This window comes from Lutjanus erythropterus, chromosome 20 (genome assembly GCF_056507025.1).
Source record: "Lutjanus erythropterus isolate fLutEry1 chromosome 20, fLutEry1.hap2, whole genome shotgun sequence".
Taxonomy (NCBI): Eukaryota; Metazoa; Chordata; class Actinopteri; order Lutjaniformes; family Lutjanidae; genus Lutjanus; species Lutjanus erythropterus.
The window spans coordinates 1270547-1293447 of NC_139336.1; the positions used below are offsets into that span (position 1 = coordinate 1270547).

The 22901-nt window shown below is 37.6% G+C and overlaps 1 protein-coding gene across 2 annotated transcripts in view; it reads left to right on the top strand.

Moving 5' to 3' along the window:
• The window catches only part of tln1 (talin 1), a 110131-nt gene that overhangs the window by 12182 nt on the left and 75048 nt on the right, over positions 1 to 22901 (top strand). For both annotated transcript variants that reach the window (XM_084746045.1, XM_084746044.1), the window contains exon 2: positions 14965 to 15025. The gene's annotated coding sequence lies outside the window, so the exon portion shown is untranslated. The remainder of the gene's footprint in view (positions 1 to 14964; positions 15026 to 22901) is intronic.

Below are 22901 nucleotides of genomic sequence, written 5' to 3' on the forward strand. Positions count from 1 at the left end.
AGCTAGTTGCACCATTATTGCACCATTAAAATTGTGATATGGCCAAGTGCAATATCCAAAGCAGTTTTTTGATACTTTCCCTCTTTTTTCCTGTACAGTTTTATTGAGGTTTTTTTTTTTTTTTCAAATACAAGAGTATCACAATTCCATCACCAACACCACCCCCCACCCCTCCCCAAACAGTAATAATAATAATGATGATGATGATGATAATGACAGCAATAATAATTAAACAATACAAAGAAAGCAAATTAATAATTAATTAGAGGAAGAAAAATACAGTTAGGCAGAAAAGGGAGAGAAAAAAGCATGGGGAAGAAAAAAAATACTCTTGGTTATTACATTACTAAGAGAGTAATTTCTCTCTTTTTTTAAATCACAAGTTTCACCACGATATGATATTATATTCCCTCTTTTGACATTAATACGATATTTGCTGATATCTACAAGTCTGGCACAGCACGATTTTGATTCAGTTCAGAGGCCTGCGACCAGACGATAGGTTGTGTCAGTTTAACACGTTCAGTTCCATTCATATCAACTCACAGCAAATGCCTAAATTATGATTTGACAATTTTATGACTGAACTTTATCAGACATTTGTGACTCAAACATGCCGTTGGAATTTCAAAATAAAGGTGCATTGATCATGTTGGATTGTTTATATATTGATCCAGATCAATACATCCCTACACTGTAGTGCTGCAGAGATGCCCTTGACTAAAAATCATCTTCTCCAGATGTAAGGAAACATGTTTGGTACAGACCCCAACGAATGTCACAGCATCATGGTTTTAAGTTTCTTTTTTCAGTGAAAATGAAAATTGAGATGCAAAAAATATTATTTCCACAAATTCTATTGCATATCGCAGTTTCAGTCAAAATAATTGCAATATGATATTTTTTTTAGCATATTGTGCAGTGCTAGTTGTGGTGTAGAGAGCAGCAGATAACAAACATTTCATTTCCCTCTCCTAACAGTGACAAGTGCTAACTGCTTGTCTGCTCACACGCAGGGTCCCACTGTTACAGCAGTGGCATATTACTTGTCTAGTAACGTGGAAGTGCGGAGCGGCCACTTCTGGTCAGTCAACACAAGAGAAATACAGTCTAGGATGTGATTCACAAGTGCCTGAGGAGGGGACTGAGGTTCCTTGAACTCAACTGCTGTTAATACGCAAGCCCCATGGAAAGTATCCCCTGTCACCACTTAGGACTATGAATGTTCTCATTCTACTCTACACTGAATCTATACAACCATCTAGTTATAAACTGAAACATGCATTCGTTAGCTTGTGGGCTGATTAACATGTTCAACAAGATAATGCTGGCTGAGGCTGAAGATGTGCTGGAAAGTCATGGGGCGGCTGGTAGAGCAGGTCACCTGCTGACCCCCACCTCCACCTGGCCACATGTCAAAGTGTCCTTGGTCAAGATGCTGAAACCTGGTCTGCTCCCCAGCTGCTAGGGATGCATAAGGCAGATCTGGTCTCAGAGCCAGATGATTGGGGAGGATTGCATCAGTAAAGGCATCTGGCATAAAAAGCCGATGCTAGCTCAAATGTGGATCCGTGGGCCAGGCTGGGGCCTATTCTGCCAGCAAAAGATCCACTCTGACCAGCAGCCAAATAACAAAGAAGACAAGAAGCATATGTGCTGTCATACAGGATATAAACTAGGGCTGCATGATTTGGTAGAAAAAAAATCATATTGCGATTATTTTGACTGAAATTGCAATTGTAATATGCAATATGGTTAGTTGAAATGATCAGTTTTGCTTCACAATTTGCATGTTTACTGAAAAAAGAAAAAATTGCGATGATGTGATATTTATTGAGGTTGGAACTAAACAAACATTTTCTTTTGCCTGCAGAACAAGATTTTTGGGTTAGGCCATCTGTTCATGACAGCAATACCTCATTATAATACTGTTTTCTTATTACGTTTTTCCTTTTTCAAAAAATTGCGATTTGGTTCTGCAATTTGGATATTGCACTTGGACATATTGTGATTTTATTGCGATTACAATTTATTGTGCACCCCTAATATAAATGTAATATTGTCAAGCCTGGTCGGTACTGCTAGATACTGACTGGGGGAAAAAAATCAATATATCAAACGTAGGATAGGATTTCACTGTAAATAAAACACAGTGGCTTATGTGGAAGAGTTCCTGTTCCCTCTGAGATATAAAAGATTAATTCTAAAGCCCCTTTGATACTGGACAAAAAAAAGACTAACACCTGCTAACATCTGGCTTTTTTCAGCGGGTACAATCAGTATTCACTCCCAGGTCAAATGACCCTGTAGGAGTCACAGGTATCCAGCTCTGACTGGCAATGATGTAAACATGACACCAGTACAATGTTTACAGTGAAGGCATGCTGCCCCTTTTTGCTCCTTTTTCATACTCATGTGCTGCTTGTCCTGACTTGGTTTGACTCTGTGTTGCATCCCAGCACAGAGGAGTTTGCTGTCTAACTAGTGAAGCACTCAACTTGAGTCGAGCAGCTAAATGGTATATAAACTTTTTACTTCCTATAAATGTCTTCATAATAAAAGGCCCTGTTGTTTTGTTATCTACAAGGTTATGATGAAGCAGCAAAATCAGAAAATGTTACCTTTTCATCAGCAGTAACTTAACGCGACTCCTAGCTGAAAGTGAACATGAAACTGTAAAATAATGCAGATACCTGGAAGTACAAACGGCAACGAAGGATACTGGCATGGATGAGCAGGGGAGAAATATAGAGTGAAAGTTACGTGAATATGCTTTATCTAGGAGTAAAAAAAAACAAGAGTTTACTGATGCTATCATGTTAACCTTCATCTCACTGAAATTCAACTTAATAAACTGTTGTTGATGATTGATAAATCTTGTGGGGAGGGGTTGCTTGAACTTTTTTTGGCTTCTAATGAGGGACATACCAGAAAATATTTGCGAACCACTGTGGTAAGTTAACAAAAACAACGCTTGTTATTTGCAGGTAATTATACAAAAATGTAAACACACTTACAAATATTGTATCCTATTCTGATAATACAGCCCCTTAAATCTTACACACTGGACCTTTAAGGAAAAGGATCAAACACATAAAATGCAGTCTATAAAACAAAAATCATAGCTGATATCAGGCCTGAGCGATATAGCTGAGAAACCTATCATGATAGTGAAATTTCATATCCGTCGATCTCAATAATTATTGATGATACAGATTGTGGCTGACACAATGGTACGTTCAGAAAATAACATCACTTTACTGTAATGTAGCCTTAAAACCAGCACTTATTAGTGATGACATCCAAAATCTATCACAATATCAAACATATCGCAACATAATACAACGTAATGTTGACATACCGCCCAGCCCTGGTGGATAGTGGGCCGACCAGTATATGGGTCTGGATCTAATATGTTGACATGTTAATGCGCTGATGCACTTTTTGTATCCTGATGGTCATCAGTCATTTCAAATAGACAGCCTACTTTTCACATTTTTCCACAACTAATTTAACTTGACTGTTTTTAGTTTTTTTAGTTGAGTTTAGTCTTCTGCTCTCCTGATGATTGACGGCCTGTACATGCAGCAGTGAGTGTTTGAGGGACATTATTGCCTCTCAAGCTACAAACTTGCTGTGATCCTCTGTGGTGTGTTCTGGCATCCTGACAGGAAGCTCTACACACATGACTTACAACAGGGTTGAACATGGTAATTGTCATATTCTCCTGAGGCGACTCTGGGATTAAACAGCGGTCACAGATAGGACCATAGAGGACAGAAGTATTCTGTCAGAGTATCTCAAACTCATATGCACTCTGTGAGAACATGAGTACTGCTTCAGTAATACACACATTTCCATAATAATAAATTTTAATGTCCAGAGATTAAAAAATGTGTCTTTGTAGTACAATAACCAGTTTCATTTCAGTGCTTTCAGTGTTTGTTGTACATAAAAGAGCATGGATACAGGAAATAACTTATACAGTGTGTATTCCAAACAGCCTTGTTTGTAGTTGACTTCCTCAGAGTTGAAAACTGTAGATGAGATGTTATCTTTCCTCTGCCACAGTATTTCTCCGTCCTCACATTCCTTTGTTCCTCTGGGATTGGCTGCATTTAGTTCTTGTGCTTGCTGCCAGTGACATAAGGCTGAATAAAGCCTCTCTTCTTTCTTCTCTCCCTCTTTCTCTCCGTCTCTATGTTCTGATGCTGGTATTCCAAAGGAATGCAGGGTTGAATTCCTCTGCAGGGCTGGAGGCAGCAGAGCAGCTATACAGTCTGGGCTTCATGTTGCCCTGCTAAATACGTACCACTACCTCATTTAAATGATGCAGAGAGATAAAGTAGCAACACCAACATGTTCAAGCTCTCCATTATCCAAAGGTACAAGTTTTCCTGCTAAAATGCTGTGAAATTTGAAAGCTGTGCAACTTCCAAACAACCAATCCCAAGGTGGAAATGAAGCTGTTTCTACATATAGTAGTCCATTTCTGCTAATGTGATGAAAGGAAAAACAAGATCCTGTAAATCATTCTAATGAGAAACTTGAAATAATGACTTAAGTCATTAAGTTTAAAAATTAGTCACCATTCACTTCCATTGTTTCTGCAACACTGTTTTCTTGTGAAACTCCAGCAGTGTTTTATGGACTAACGAGCTAAATCATCAACAGATTAGAGCTGCAACTGACGATTATTTTCATTGTCAATTAATCTGTCGATCATTTTCACGATTCATCAATTAGTAAATCCTCTCACAATCTTGTCAGTTGAAAAATAGGTACATGTGCTAAACATTGACATATTTTTCAAGTCTTTTTTGCAGTGATTAATTTTATTGTTGATCATTTTCTTCATTAATCAATTAGCTGCTTGCTCCATAAAATGGTGAAAAATATTCAACAGGGTTTGCAAGTCCTCAGTGTCCTCAAATGTCTTGTTTTGTCCACAACTCAAAGAATTCAGTTCACTGTCAGAGAAAAATAAAGAAACCAGAAAATATTCACGTTTAAGAAACTGAAATAAGAGAAATTGGACTTTTAAATTACTCAAACTGATTCATCAGTTATCAAAATAGTTGGAAATTAATTGAATATTTGATTAATAATTGATTAATCAATTAATTGTTGCAGTTCTACAGATCACTGGTTTTATGTCCTGACAACAGTCACTGACATTTTGAAATTCTTCTTTAAAATGTCTAGGCCTATGTGGTATCAAGTTTTCTGCCTTTGATTTAAATGATTGAGTTTATTTTTGTTCAGTTTTAGGTTTAATATTGAAATTATGACACTGCTAGTCATTTTGAGATGCTGCTACATACTAAGTCATTCTTTAGTATTTTGAGAATGCTCTCCCTTTGAGGAGACGTTCATGTTGGCACAGAAAGTGATGTCACTATAATCTTAAAGAGCCAGACTGATGAAGATGAACAACAACACAGCAGAGGGTCGGAGGAGGTTTCAGCCATCAGACTACAGCAGAAAATGATATTTAAAGTCCCAGAGAAATGTCAGATAGAACATACTTGTTGTGTTTCTTAGTGAAACAGCTTCTGTACACTTACGAAGGATCACAGAGATGATTGGATTGATGAAAAATGGCTGCTGCTTCATAAATGAGGCAAGATAGAATGGATGGTGCTGTAGAGAGATATGAAGAATTTGTACATAAATACTCACTTCACTCAGTAAATAGGTGGTCTTTGCTCTGTGATAAAGTGATATCCTGTATATATTTCAAAAAAGTGTAATAATTTCTCTAACATTAGTGCGTGTGCAGGCGTGGCAGTGTGTCTCCATTTTAATATGCGGCAGCAGACACTGAATATGACTTGTAGGCCTTTATGACAGCGGACAGTTTGACATGTCATTGTAGGAGAAGCACAGGTGTCAATAATACTATTAATGGTGGCTCTCTTCTATTCTATGAGTGTCTAAAAGTGTCTCGGTCAGCCCTGACAGTGTGACAGTGATGAAGCATGAACAATAGCAGCAGCTTGAAACTGAAGCAGCCATCACTCATTTTCTTATTTTATTTTTCATACTTATGGGTCTGTTTGGTGTTTTTCAGGGCTGATTTGCCTCAGTTGTGTTTTTTGTTTGTTCCAAGAAGAACCACAACAACTGACAACTATTGTCTTTATCGACCAATTTGGTAATTATTTATATATATATATATATATATATATATATATATATATATGTATATGTATATGTATATATATATATATATATATATATATATATATATATATATATATATATGTATATATATATATATATATATATATATATAGATATATATATATGTATATATATATATATTATATATATATATGCGTGTATGTATGTATGTATGTATGTATGTATAGTTCTTTTCTTTCTTTTTTTTTTTTTTTTTTTTGCCCAAAAAAACAAGTCTTCAGGGAAAAAAGACAAACAAATAGTTATGGCTCTAGGCAGATTTATTTATTTATTTTTCACCTTTTGGCCAAAAATTGTTCTTTTGATTGTAAAGGTTGCAGACCCCTGGTCTAGTAAGTGATGAAATATTTCTTAAGACCAAGAGTAAATATGAATTCAGTTAACCATGCCCTCAAATGGTTGCTGTTTTCTTGTATTGTTTGCAATTTCAACAATAACTGATGTGCAGCACTAACAAACTACAAGACACTAATAGATCCCACTTCCCAACAACACTTCTCCTTTTGAAACTGGCACTGGCCACAGGTGGAACTGATCCCTGCAGACACCCGTCACTAACACCAAGTTGTAACTAATCTAACACAGCCTGTCTTGTTCAGCCCTATTCATTCTGACGTGACTGATGGCAGCATGAGTATCATGAGAACCAGACAACCGAGGTGAGATGGATCGTGACACCGTTCTGTTTCCAGTTGCACACTGCCCAGATGCCAGATACTAATATAAGGAGATCCTATTGATTAAAACAAAAACTGCTGGACTACTTTCAGCCTGCTTTGGGTTTTTTTGGTCTAATTACCCTCAGCCCACACAGTGTAAGATTACCTGACTTGAAATCCTTTACTGACACTCATAGGCCTGTCACGATAATTATGTAATCAACTTATTCAGCAAACAGGTTCGTTCAGCATCACACCTCAGGTCCCTGAAACTCAGATAAAACTGTCCAACTAGGCAGTGCTGATCAAACATGGATATTCTGTTACTGCACTACACTGAAGCGTATTTTAGTGGACTGTTTAGCTGTAACACATGGCACAAAAGGATCTTAAAACAATGATACTGTTGCAACTAATTTAGGGACAATATGGTCCAACAAAAGCAGTTATTATGACAGACCTAATCAGTCGAGACAACACTGGCAGCAACACATCCACCTAATCCTCCAAAATAAAAAGCAAAATGACAATTTAATTTAAAGACATGGAGCGGAGAGCCGCCCTGGTTGTCTGACAGTGTCACAGCTGGATAAACACAGCTGCATGTCATAATGTGGACAGATGTCTCAGTTTGATGAAGGTGTGCCACCATGAGAACTCATGTTAGTGCTTTCTCATTGACCTGCGTTCATTAAATGTATTTTTAGGAGTTGCAGCTGTGTCTACTCTGAGCAGCTGTGACACATCTGACTTCCTCTTGCAGCATAGTGGTGTTACTGTGGAAGATGCTATTTTGGAATAGCTGTATAAGGCCCACATCTACTCTCATGATTTTTACCCTGATATTGTGAAGCTTGTGGTTTGTGACAATGGTGCACATATTTAGAAAGTAAACTGTAGAGCTAAAAATATTTGTCCTAATATGACACCATAGAAAAGAACTCTCTTAATCAAGGTTGATTGAGTCATGTTGATCATATTGCAGGGTGTGCAGCGACTGTTGCTCTGCTCACATTGTGCTGCAGCAGCAGTGCAGGCAGCAGGCAGCAGGGCTGGTTAAGGCCATGATCACACAGGATGTTTGAGTGCGCCTGGGAACAGAAGACAGTCTAGCTGATTGGTGGCAAAGAGCTGTATGTGTTCTGCAGCACTGTGAACTCGTGCTCAACTGTTCTTCACCACAGCTTGTTTTACTTCTGCTAACACTGCTGTACTGTCAACACTGTAGTTCTAGTGAGAGGAGAAGACAGCTGCTCTTTTACCTTTTTGTCACTGGTAGCAGATCTCCTGAAGATACAAAACCAGAAATAATTGTCCAACAGCTGACTGTGGTCTGTGCAGCCACATCCCGACATCATTCATCATCACGTTAGAGAACAAACATTTTCTTTTAGAGAAATGTTAAATACAGGACTTTCACAAGTGAGGATTGTGGTCTTAATTCTGGATTCAAAGCACTTCTGGAAATTCACTATCTTCAGTACTGTGGACCAGATTTAGATGCCTCAGTTTGTTTGTTTTTTTGTGAAACATGCAGTTACACTGCATCTTAAGATTAATTTCACAGTTGATTATTTTCTCAATAAATCATTGGTGAAAAATGTTGATCAACGTCTCCCAAAGTCCGAGATGACGTCTTCAGATGTCTTATGTCCACAACCCAGAGATATTCAGATGACTGCTGTAGAGGAGTAAATAAACCAGAAAATATTCACATTTGAGAACCTGGAATCAGACAATTTTGACTTTTTCTCTTAAAAAATTAAAAATAATTGCCAATTCATTTAATCAAAGATTAATTGTTGCAGCCTAAATAACCTCAAATACTCAGTTACTGAGTAATACTCAGAGACTGAACTCTACTTGGGTTGTTTCATTTCCACACTTACAGTTTTACATGTAGTTTCAAATCTGGACAGGAACATTTAACTAGTAACCCATCTAAGAGTTTCCTTTAGATATGACTGTTTGACTCTTTGACAGTTTGACAGTTTTGACTGTGTGTGTGTGTGTGTGTGTGTGTGTGTGTGTGTGTGTGTGTGTGTGTGTGTCAGTGCTGTGATGAGCTGTCCACTCTGTCACTCTGACTGCAGCCCCCTGAAACCCTTCAGAGAAGGGGTGTTTTATGGTGAAAACCATGGTTATACCAAACACACTGAGCAGCTGTACAGTGTTTGCTCTGTTCTTATCACAGAAGCATCACTCTAACACCACGACAACAACCACCAGTGTTTCTTTAGTTCCAACTGTTTATGTCCTCTTCATGTCAGTTTCAGTCACATTCTAACTTGATCAACTTTATCTCACATGTCAAGAAGTGGTGATGTGGAAATGGCAGTAAAAATGGTCATGAACTTGCATAATTAGTATAATAAGTTCATTATCAGGTATAATAGAGAGGAAAATCAAAAATCCTGAGTAAGTTCTTTTTTTTTTTTTCTTGGTATGTACTTTTTATTAAGTTTTGTTTTAAAGAACACAAATAGCCACCATGATACTTACTGTCACCTGGGCACAAAATGCTCACCTTAAAGAAAATGAAATACAAAATAAATAGAAAACTAACAGTGAAAATAAAAAACCTGTAAATAATATAAATGACACGGGAAGACTCCATCTCTCAATTAACAACAAAATATATACTCATATGTGCACCCATGTTCATGTTAATAAACTATGCAGTGCAAAGTTCAGTATAAAAGACAGTTTTAGTCCCATTATCATTCCCTTATTAGCATATTAATCATTAATAACACCTCCATGTTTAATGAAAAAAATGTCTTAATTGAGATGCTTTTTTTACTAGTTACTCATCAGACCATCAGATCATTACTTTTATGTTGTTAATTTATTATTAGGTAGTTTAGGTAAGTAGCTCTTCATTTTTCCCTGTGGTTGAGATTTCAGCAACAGCAGAGATACAAAGGGAGATGAAAAATGGCAGGTAAACAAGGAAAGGAATAAGAAAAACTAGGCAATACAAAAAAGAATAAAAGATAAAAAATATTAATACTTATGTGAGAACAGGGCACATGATATGCATAGCAAAGTGTAAACTGAAGTATAAAAAGGGAATTAAAAAGGATTCTTTAATGTGCAAGATTGCAAAAATGTAAAAAGCAGAACAAACAAACAAAGACACTGTGTGTAGTGATTATTATATAATGTGAAATACATAGATTGGATCATGGGGGAGCTCAGGGGAGCTTGGCTCCCCTCAAAAGGACATGAGCTTCTCTGAAAAAGCACTAAAACATTGTTCATTTACAGTGTTAGAGATTATATTTTCTTATGTTTTGTTTTTCTATTTTTATTTTCCTTAAACAGCACAAGAGGTCTCTTTATTTGTAGTCAAAAAACACAAGTTTGCTGAACAATGTTTAACAAATATTCAGTTTTATTTTTTTACCTTGGAATATGTGATTATTGAAGGGACTTGGATGAGAACATTATGAATTATGTAGCGTCTATTAAGCATTATTGACTATATTAAGTGTCTGTAGCTGCACACATCATGTATGTATGTGCGTGTGTGACATGTTTTAGTAGTGCACCAGAAAATAGGGCTCCCCGAAAGCCACTGTATAATTCAAACAGTAATGAAATATAAATTTAAGTTTTGGGCAATTAATTATCTTATTATGCTAATTATTCAAATTGCCCAACATACAACTCATCGCAACCAAGCCGAATGTCATCTGCTGAGCCTGTCGAACACATTTTAAACAATAAACTTGACAGGAATCAACATGACTGAGTTTCATGTAGGCTGTTTAGGGGTTTCCACTAGATTAATAAATTAGGTTTGTCATAATAAGTAGGCTACAGCTGTTCTTTAATGTGTTAGACATTTAATAAACATCTGGGTTAGTGCTGTATATCAGATCAGTCTTGAAGGACTCTGACATGGCCCAAACAGCATAACTGCCAGTATGCTGTCCATCCATACACTCAGCATATGTATAGGCTTCTGATTATTTTCATTACCAATTAATCTGTCAGTTATTTCTTCAATTAATAACTTGATTCTTTGGTGTATAGAGTGTCAGTAAATAGTGAAAAACAATGATCATATTTTTCTAAAGCCCAAGAGGATGTCAGTAGATTGTTTGGTTTGTCTGACCAACACTCCACAATCTAAATACATAAAGTTTATTATTACATGAGACAATAAAAGCAGCAAATCTTCAAAAGTGAAAGTCTGGGGCTAATTATTCTTCTAGAAACTCAGATGACTGATTAAAAAAAAAAAAATAAGATCAATAATAAATGTTTCTGTCACGTTTCTGCTCTAATTTATTTACTAAAAAAATTTCAAAATACTCCTATAGCAACTCAGTGTTTCTTTCTCACTCAGTAGAATTTGATCATAGTGACTTTGTTGAGCTTTATGCTGTTTTTATTTTATTTACAGAGTGTGTCTTATGTTGTACTGACCAGAGAACTGACAGTATTCAGAGAGATCTGTGAAGTTACCTCCTGGCGTCTGTTACAGTTGATCTCACCAGCTCAATATGTGCATCCCGCCCAGAGGTTTACAGCAGAACAGATGTGTTTAGCAGCTGGATATGGCTGTCATGGGTGACGATGCATTGGTCACACTTGTATCTTCTGTCCTGAATAATGATGACTCTGTCACATCCAGTTACAGTAAAGTCATTGACAGTTTTGGTGCTTAAGGATATTTTGGTTTTGCCTGAATAAAACACTGGACAGCTATCAGTCAGTTTCTCATTTTTCTCATGAAATACAGCATTATGAAGCCTATTTTAGGCAGACTAACAGGGGCCGAGTGTACTGAGTTAGTGTGTGGTATTTCCTTTCCGTTTTTCATTTTCTTTCTGTTTTCACAATGAACTTAGTAGGTTGTTTTTAACATGTACTGTCAGTGGCAAGCTTCAGTCTGTGGCTGATGTCTGAAGCAGTTTATCAGCCTCAGAGAGCTGATGTAAAAGTAAAATGTGTTGTTCTGACACAATAAGATAAGTTATTGTGTTATTCCTGTTTGTTGTCTGGTCTGCTCAGGCCTGATGAGATAGAGGCTGAACTGCACAGTTTCTGTGTGCAAGAGATAGACAGGATGTTTGGCCTCACAGTGACAGTTAACTGCTGTCACTTTCTAATGGTGCTAAATAAAGGCTAAGGGCTTCAGTTATACAGTGCTTTTACAAGGATTTTGTTGCCATTACATTTAGTTATGAAACTCTCCTCTGAATGCCCTGTAGAGCTGCAACAATTAATTGGTTAATCAATTATAAATCAATTATTAAAGTAATTGCTAACAAATCAGATTATCGATTTATTGGTTTGAGTCATTTTTTTTTCTCGGAAAAGCTGTCAAAATTCTCTGATTTCAGCTTCTTAAATGTGATTATTTTCTGGTTTCTTTACCCCTTTATGAGAACAAAGTCAAAATCTTTGGATTGTGGACAAAACAAGACATTTGAGGACATCACTTTGGACTGTGGGAAACACTGGTGCACATTTTTCACCTTTTTGGACAATTTATACACCACTAACTAATCGATTAATCGAGAAAATAATTGAGAAATGAAAATAATCGTTACTTATTATTCTTTTGAATTCTTCTATTTTGAAAAATATAGTATTCACCAAAAAAGCAAAAAGCAAAAATAATCATTAGTTGCAGCCCTAGTGCCCTGCTGGTATCCTTTGCAAAGCAATTATTCATTTCACAAAGAATGTGATATCCTGTACAATTCTCCATATACTCTTACAAGTGAAAGGCATGTATATATGTACTTATTTTATTTGTATTTTTATTTATCACTTGCTCTTTTCTACTAGAGTTGCAACGATTAATCGATTATTTAAATGACTCGCCAACTGTTTTGATAATCAATTAATCAGTTTGAGTCATTTTTTTGTAGAAAAATGTCTGGATGTTTGGATTGTGGACATTTGAGGACGTCACTTTGGGCTTTAAGAAACACTGATGAACATTTTTCGCTTTTTTCTGACCTGTTTTAGGCAAACATAAACAAACTATAAAAATAATAAATAAAATAATAAAATGTTAGTTGCTGCTGTTAGTTGTAGCCTTATTTCTATCTCTATTTGTGACCCCTGAGCTGCTGTAAGGAGTGAATTTCCTTGGTGTGGGATCAGTTAGGTTTATCTTATCTTATCTCATTCACCAATAGTGAGCAGTGAGAAAACAGTAGTGAGCGTGTGTGTGTGTGTGTGTGTGTGTGTGTGTGTGTGTGTGTGTGTGTGTGTGTGTGTGTGTGTGCGTGTGTGTGTCACTATTGTTTTCTAGTGTTTTCCTGACAAACTGATTGTGATTGGCTGCTGTTGACTCTTTCTCATTTGTCAGTAAGTGCAGTAATTACTGTTGTGACTCAGCACTTCCTCTTTCAGTCAGGGTGGAGCGGGAAGCCTCTGCAGGACATTTTATGCACTCTTCAGACTTTGTGTTTTAAAACAGGATTGTCTCTGACTTTGACTTGATACTAATCAAACCGGAGGGGTGGAAGGTTGAAGCTTGTGGCATTTTGCTTCTAAATATGCTCCTAAATGTCTTTTAATAATAACACTGACAATCACTGAAGATCCAGGAGATCTTGTGGCAGCCGTGACATGCAGACTTTAAGATGAGTCTTTTCTTATCTGTCCTTCAGCCAAACGCTGCAGACGGGACACACTGCTCCCAGATGAATCATAGCTGGGAGTACACACAAGGCTAAAATGCCCTTTTATGGCATTGGAGGGCTTTTTAACACAGGATGTGACATCAGGACATCTGAGTGGGATTTCTCCTGTCATTCCAGAGTAGAGGAAGACCCCCCAACCCCCCAGCCTTCCCTCCCACAAACATGTTCCAAACTAAAATAGCTGTATATCTGTTTGAATGAAGCTGTTATTTCATCTCAGACAGTCTGATGAGAGCCAGCAAACACAATAACCTGCTTGAGTCTGCTGTGTATCAGCATGCTGTGCTTGAATGACAGCAGCCTGGGAGCTGTGCATGTTCCAGCCACATGCCTGAATTCAGTTCAAACATGTTGCAGCAGAGAAATCCAGAGTCAGCCAGTCAAATATTTGTGAGAGCTGACTTCATGTCATTTGGACTCATAACAGAGGATCTGAACAGGAGTAGCGGAGTGATTGGACAATTCTGACCTTTCTTTTCTCTGAACTTAATTTACTGAATTTCCGAACAGATTAATAGATAATTATGGACAGCTCAAGTTTCAGTGTAAATTTGTAGAAAAGAAAATTGAGAATTGAGTAGAAAATTACTGTAATGCAGCCTTTAAATCCAGGAAAAGACTTCACATCACAATATTGATATAATATCAATATATTGCCCTACATTGGTGTACTTTTCAAACCCCTTAAACCTATTTTGCCATAGATTTCTTTGAGATATAATTAAATTTAAAGCTGCAACAATTAATTGAATAATCAACTATTCTGATAATCGATTGGTTTGAGTCATTTTCTAAGAAAAAATAGCCAAAATGATCTGATTCCAGCTTCTTAAATGTGAATACTTTCTCATTTGTCTGCTCCTCTCTCACAGTTAACTCAGTATCAGGAAACACTGATCAACATTTTTCATTTTTCTGACATTTCATAGGTCTACCAATAATCGACTAACTGAGAAAATAAGCAAAAGATTAATCAGTAATGAAAATAATCATTAATTGCAGCCTGATTAAATGTGTTTTTTGGCAATTCCACACACAGCAAACAATACAATCAAAGCAGAAGTATATTTGAAAATGCATTCAAAACCAAAAAAATGAATCTCTCATGTACAGGCAAACATTCAGATCCTTTGTTATGATGCTCCAGGTTGAGCTCATGTGGTGGCTTTGAGTGTCCTTAAAACAGCTCTTGAACTTGATTGAAGTCCACTGCTGATTGGACATGATTTAAAATCACACATACATGTGTATTAAGCCATTATGTGAGGGTTTGTTACAATTCAGTTTGCTTGATATTGCTGGACGGTGTGGTTATTGTGTATTGTGTGTGTGACTGGTCCTGTTAAGAGCGTGGACCATGTCAGTAAAAGTGTTGGCTGCATTAAAATGATTGTAATGTGGTGTGTATCTTTCCTTTCCCTCAGCCAAAGAGAAGAAACCCAGAGTGGATCATCTGACTGTCACTAAGACACTGGTTTACTTCAGGTATTTACTTCACTCATCTTTTTCTACTTTAAAATCATTAAACATGACTCCACATTGACTCTTGAAGAATTGGTAAGAATCAGTACAACCAGTGGAAGACTTCCACTGGTTGTACTGATACCAACTTTCTCAGTTGGCTGTACCAGCACATGATCTAGTCACACCTCTTTTTTGGTACAGTGACCTTGCATAATGATGAATAGTTGCTAAAAGAAAAGTCCTATTACTGAAGCTAACCAACTTTAATCCTGCACAGTGTGTGACATCCCCTGTCCTGTAGACCCCTGAAAATGTAGGGGAAAAAAACTCCCTCCAAAGATCCTTTGACAATTTCATGTTTTTTTTTTCTGCATGGCCCACATTCATATGCTGCTCTCTAAACTAGCACTTAGTCAGCAAAACTTTAAGAACCCCTGCTGTAATCTAACTCTACACAACTTGAGAGGAACCGTTATGTTTAAGAAACAGTTAGTGAGGACTTAAGGCCCCAACACATGATCAACAGTAGGAAGGACTTTGAAGGACTTTGGGGTTAACCCTTTACTTAAACCCAGCAGCTAGGAAGCAAGACACAGACACTTAAATTACATATTGAGGAGCTGCAGGGTCTATTCAGGGTCAAACTGTAACCTACACTGTACATTTACTGCCACTAGACAACTTCACTGTTAATCTTTTCCTCTGCTCTGCTTATGTCCACTGTCACTGTCAGCTACTTACACTCTCTCTCTCTCTCTCTCACTCACACAACCATTAATATTAATATTAATTTATTTTTAGATTTTACTGAACTGAAAGTGAGAAGCAAGAAGCAAGTATGACCAGCAGTTTATCTGTCATGAATCCAACCTTTACACTTGGCAGTATCTTTTATATTCAATAGTAAATCTAAAAGAAAGTGTAATCATTGTTATTAGGGCTGCAACTTGTTTTCATTGTCAAATGATCTGTCAATCTGTCAAATCTGTCAATCATTTTCTGTTTTAATAAAGTTGTTTGGTCAATAGAATGACAGAAAATGGTGAAAAATCTCAACCAGTGTTTCTCAATGTCCAAGATGATGTCCTCAAATGTCTTGTTTTGTCCACAGGTCAAAGACATTCAGTTTACTGTCAGAGAGGAGTAAAGAAACCAAAAAATATTCACATTTAAGAAGCTGAAATCAGAGAATCTTTACCATTTTATTTTAAGAAAATATGTTGATTAAGCTATTAATCATTGCAGCTATAATGGATATCTAAACACAAATCTCACTCTTGAGTGTGACTCATATGGCTCAGCTCAGTTTGACCCTGTTAAAGCATAATAATGAAGGTATTATGAAGGAGCTTGTTTCAGACTTTAGAATCAGTTTGCGAGGTAGAATGCACTCCAGGTTTTCCTTCTTATTTTCCAGTCATTTTTTATATGTTACTACAGTACCCAGCATTCATTTTGATAGCTTTATCATGATATCTGATCCCCTCCCAGCCCCACACCCCAGCCACATCCGCATGTCATCAAGCAGGGAGCCAGAGGAAGGAGGAGGGAGTGATAGTGATCCAGTGCGAGCAGGATGTGAGGCTGAGGGTGTCAGGGTGTCTGTGTTGTGACATTGGATCCCTCTGAGCTCTGATGCCAACACATGCCATGCTGTTTTCTCTCTAAGTGCTGTCACTCTGCAGCTAAGATGTCATCTCTAAACAACTTTAAAAAGAAACCTGCTCACTCTCTGTCTCCTCAGAGTCCAAGAATCTCTGATATTCACTGCCTCACTCAACAGATGCCACAGTATCTTATGTATTATGCCTTTTTATGATTATCGCAGCCTAAAATGGCTCTATTTGCACCCAGTTTTCTAAAAAGTAGTAATAAAAACTTTTTGTGATAGATTGCAATAAAGGTTAAAGCTGCATTAATCAATATTTTTATCAACAACAGTAACACATTGTTAGTACATGTTATTACATGTCATGATCTCAACACTGCTGCTTGGTTCAGTCTCAGAGCTCTCATCAATATGGCCTCCAACAGCAGCAGGCAGTCGTTCTCTGTGAAAAAGCTCTGTTAAAGCCTCTGTACACTACATGTGCCTGTGCATGGCGTTACCTGCTGGTTTTCATTTTGGCACCCATATTAAGAAGTTATAGCGTTCACACAGCCCGCTTGAGCGTGACTCACGCGCGCGTCAGACGCTGCTTTCACCACGCTTCATCTAGAGATTCAGAGGCTTACTTATTACTCCTGTCACTGCAGTTTGAGTCTCTACATCTGTGCAGTATGTCACTGACATGAAAAAAATCAGGTGCAGAGCAGTGTTTTTCTTCTTTCTCTTTTTTCTCTTCTCCCTCTATCCATTCCTCCCTCCCTCTCTGAATGAGGGGGAAATCACTAACTGCGTTCAGAAAACTGCTATTTTCTTCTTTTCAAACTTTTCTGCAAACTCACAACTTTCAGCATCTGCCTCATGGCAGAAATGCAGTCTGTGTGGACACCATTTATGCACCATGTACCAGCATACATGCATGTGTTAGCTGCAGCAGTTCAATGACGGTGCTGTCACACACTGCTGTTAGAGTCTAGCTGGTGAATAGGGTTGAGCGATGTCTGCCAAATTGGCATATGGCAATGTCCACAGTGGAACATCACGATGGATGATGATATCGTTGTTGGGTCTATAAGAGTCTCTGTCTCTGCACCACATGTCTGTATGTCTCTACGTATGTATGTTGTTTTTAAAAAGAAAATAATGAATACATCATGGAGATGAAGTGCAACAGCAGCAACAACTTATTTTTATTTTCTCTTCTACATGTTACAAAGGCAACCACACTATGGCAGCTCTTAGGGGACACACTACCTCAAATACAGAAAGCTTTTAAATCACAATGTCATGATGGTAGATGGCTTAGTGGTCGAAGACTGTCAGCCATCACAATTAAAGCTGAACCTCACCCTCATGCTGATTGATGGTCAGGTTTATTTTGTTAGTCCACAAAACACTGCTGGAGTTTCACAGGAAAACAGTGTTGCTGAATCTCCCAAACAATGGAAGTGAGTGGTGACCAGTTTTCAAACAGAAAAAGCAACTGGAAAAAAAAAACATAAAATGACTCCATACTACTCGTCTGATGTAATCCAATTCTCCTAAAGCCCCAACAAGCTGCACACCGTCACACAACACATACCCAGCGTGTGACCGTGTGCATACGCCTGGGAACATGGCTCCAAGACAAGGATCTACAGTGAAGATTCAGGCTAAAAACATGGTGTAAATAACATTTTTTTAGTCAACTTGGTATGCTGGGCCTTTAGGCTTGGATTACGGCAGACGAGCAGTATGGAGGCATTTCATGTTTTTGCATTTCATGATTCTGCAACACTGTTTTCCTGTGAAACTCCAGCAGTGTTTTGTGGACTAAATAACTAAACCTGACCATTAATTGTCATGAGGGTCAGTAGATAATGACTGAAGTTTTATTTTTGGGTGAACTATCCCTTTAAGAAAACGTTTATTTGGACAAAATCACAACATAATGATATCTTTTAAATTAAAATGAGAAAAATTGTATAATTCCCTCTAGTATCGCAAATGCAATATCAGTCAAAATAATTGCAGTTGGATATTTTTTCAAAACTGTTCAGCCTTGTGTTACGTGCCACAGTGTCTGTGTGGTGCTTTGCTCTCCTGTGCCCAGGTTCTGCTCCTCCCCCCTTGCAGGTTGCAGTGATTGGCATCAGGCGCAGCTGCTCTGCAATCAGGACCTGGTGCTTAAAAGCCTGGAGAGTGCAGCCAGTCGGGGCCAGCGGGCCATTCGGCAGACTACAGTCTGCTAGTCTGTAGGCTAATCCTGCAGCAGCAGGTTAGACTACTCGTGGTGGTTGACAAGTGCTTTTAGCACTCCTGGCTGGTGAAGTCACTTGTCTTTGTGTGTCATGTGTCTTGTTTACCTCCATGGTTGGCAAGGGCACTCGTTTGGGAGCCCTCATGTGCTTTGCTAGTCCCGCCAGCTAGCAAGGGCACTCACGTTCTGTGCTCTGTTCTTGTTAGCCTTCCTGGCTAGCATGGACACTTGTTGTATCTATAACAGGTACAATAACTGATTAAATTTTGGAGAACAACGCTTTCGAGAGCTGCAAAATGGCCACCTGACAGACCTGTCTCTAAAAACACACTTATGCCAATAACTTGGTCAATTTTAAAGCTTTTTTATATTTGACTTTGATATATTTTTGAATAACTATGTTGGATACTATTAGGTAATAAAGGTAATAGCTCTTTCCTTGCAATCTTTTCTCATTAACTGTAGACTGTATCAATAGAGCCATAATTCTCAAACTCCTGAGACACTTGCAAATAGGATTTATAATGAATCAATGGTTTCAATCAGGTGTAGGGAACACAAAAAGTCACAGTTGTATGAAACTGTTGCATGCGGAGGCATCAGAATCGACGCTTCAGCGTCGATTTCTACCCATTTTCATTAATAAAAGAACCTTTTGTTTACATCTTTGTCTCAGTTCTGCTTCCTTCCTTTTTCTCCCGGTTATATTTATTTAATGTTGCACCCCTCATCCCCTAGCTTGGGGTCGTAACACTTGATTACAATGGATGATAGCATCGTCCATCGGCTCAACCCTGCTGGTGAACGCAGTGGAGGCTAAAGAGCCAATAATTCCTCTCAGGAGCTGGAGACCAAAGCAGAGTTAAGAGTGAATACTGGACTTGCATTCATCAGGTGGATACAGTCAAACTTTAGTAATTACTGTGGCTGGCGGCTTTAAATGGCATGAATCCTTGTGATCTTAAGATCACAAAGTCTTCAAGCGAGTGACTAAAAAGATAAGGCTGTAATCACTGCAGACACAAGGGCTTAAAGGAGTGTTCTTGTAAACATTCCCTGTTTCTCACTAAATCACATGTTGTCTGTCCTTGAGGCCTGACAAATGTGTTGAATGCAAGTTTTTGAAAATGTACTTGTTTGCAAATATTTTTGGTAGCTAGCAAGACTGTGCACATGCGTGTTTGTTCTTGTGCATGAGATTTGTATACATCAGAGAAGATCACTGCTTCACAGTCAGGCAATACTCAACAGTTTGGAGCTTCATTCAAAACTCTGACAGTCAAATTCTAAATCAACATTCCAATACTGCAAAACTTGTTTTTTTTGTTTGTTTTTTTTTGCATGTCTCTTCATTCTGTTTAAACCTGGTGTTTCTGCACAATAGATAAAAATTAGGATGAAGAAGAAAAAAAATGAAGAAAATAATCAAAAGAAAACTGCAGAGAGTTCTCTACCACATCTTGTTGTCATTTATAGTTGTGCTAGTTTCTCTGTCCTCTGCATGTTTGACCATTTTTACTTTTTTTCAGTATAGACCTACAACAAAAAAGCCACTGGAATTCACTGGAGAGTGGCAAAGAGCCACACGCATCTCTGGAGCAACAGGTTGCAGACCCCCATCCTACATGCTTGGAAGGGGAGGGTGAAGTGAGGTGTTAGCAATCTGCAAGTTCACTACTAACAGTGGTGGAAAGCATACTGAAAATCTCCTGTTACATAACTTAAATGTTACAATAAGTTACAACTGGTGCTAGAAAAGTACTTCAGTAAAAGTAGTCATTTTTTAGGTTTTAAGATTCCGTATTGAATAAATGGCTCCACCAGAACAAACAACATTAAATGAGGTGCAACTGTTGCTGTTTTTAGACTAATTGAATATTGCTGATTACATTCTTTATTGGTTAAGTTCTTAAGGGCAATTAATTGATAAATGATTAATCCTTAAAATCATCACTCCAAACCAGTGCTGCTGCATTATTGGCCTGTTTCTGATTGGATCAGCTTATTCAAAACTAAAATGAAAAGGAAAAAGGTTTGGATACTGATTCAACTTGTACTCACTACTCAATTATAATTTTTAAAGTAACTACATAGATTACAAGGTGTAATGCATGACTTAAAAATCTACACATAAAAGTACAAGTACCCAAAAAGCCCTACTTAATTACAGTAATTTGAGTATTTGTAATTAGTTACTTCTACCCCTGACTGCTAGATTCCATTTAATCCTACACACTGGTCCTTTAAATTTAGTAAAGTAAAAGTGTAAAGTAGCAGTCATGGTAAGAATTATACTTATGAATGAAATGTGATGTTGGAAGAGTTCCATCACACTGAGCTCCAGCTCACAGTGAGCAGAGGGCAGAACGAGGAAACATGGTGAGCTGCTGCTGCTCTGTCCTCCTCTTCTGTGTGCCACCCTTCTGTTTTTCCAAACAAGTCATTTTAAGACAAATTTGATGTTTGTAAATTCGTTAAAGCCTGCTACGCTGTTGTCTGTTTCTCTGTGTACAACATGAGGATTAAATTGGAAACTTGTTGAGAAATCATGGATGTTTGTTGGTCAGCCATAGTTTGCAATGTGTTAACCACTGGACTCTTAAATTATGACAGCACTGCTCCAACATGGAATCTGTTTACTGACCAACTGGCTAGATGTCTGGTTTTTAATTTTGTAATCAACTTGTAGATGATAGAAGCAGATAGTGTATCTTTGTTTGTCTGAACTCTCAGTCTGTGTCTTTCTCACAGTCATGTGGTTCCTGAGAGTTTAAATATAACTGCTGTTCCTCATTTTGAACTCGGCTTCACACACTCAACTGACAAATACAAGGAAATCATCTAGAAATCCTGTCAGTAAGATGGAACTGTTGTCATGCAGTTCCCTTTACTGAACTAACTGCATTTAACAGAGAGACAAAATACTAGATTTTCAGGGACATTAATAGCAAGTAGCTATGCTTTTATTTTTGACACACACAGACCCTGTGGTCTTTACTGAAGACCTAAACAGGTGTGAAGGTGGTAGTCAAGAGTTGGGCGATGTCCACCAGTATGACAATGTCCTCAGTGAAACATCACGATGGATGATGATATAAAAGATCTTCATCTAAGCACCACATTTCCATAAAAGAAAATAGTAAACATAACCCATACTGACTTAGTGCAGTGAACAGCAGCAACAGTTCCTTTTTATTTTCTGTTCCATAATGTCAAAAACAGAACTTAGGAAACAACTATATGGCAACTCAGAGAGGACACACTACCTCAAATACAGATGGCTTTTAAATCATGGTGTTAGGATTTAGGGCTGCATCTAACAGTTAGTTTCATTGTCGATTAATCAATCTTTCTCGATTGATCACATGACTAATTATCACAGTCATTTCAATTTTTCTTTTTATCTTGTTTTTAACATTTTTACTTCGATTTATCTAGATAGCATAATAATTTAGACAAAATTACATTAATCAGAAAACAAAGCAAGATTCATAAAGGGTTACAAGGAAAACATTTTATATGTGATTTAACCTCTTACCATTATACAACTGACTGAGCTGAAAATCTGAAATGACTGATAATTAATCATGTGATCCATGTGTATTTATCACACCTGTGGGAGCTCATGTGATTCTGCTGAGTGAACCTGAAGTCACAGGTGAAATGCTTCAAATATAATCAGAGTAACTCAGTTCAGTGTGCAGTGGTTTATGTTGATGTTTTTACCATTTGGTATCCATATATCATAATTTTGACAACACTTCTCTGCATTTTGTCAATAAATTCAGCTACTTAAAGCAGTTGTTTAGCTTAGCTTAGCACAAAGACTGGGAGCCAAGAGGGAAACGGCTAGTTTGTCCAAAAGTAATGAAATCTACCTACCAGCAACTCTGAAGTTTTTAACAGGATTACTATCCCGTTATCCCAGGAGACATGGTCATGTGATTATATGTCACATGAAGCAGCGTCTCAGCAAAGGAGACACTGACTGACTGCTCAGTGTAGCAGGGACAGTGATGTGAAGCTGGTGGTCAGAGCTGTCTCTCTCTCTG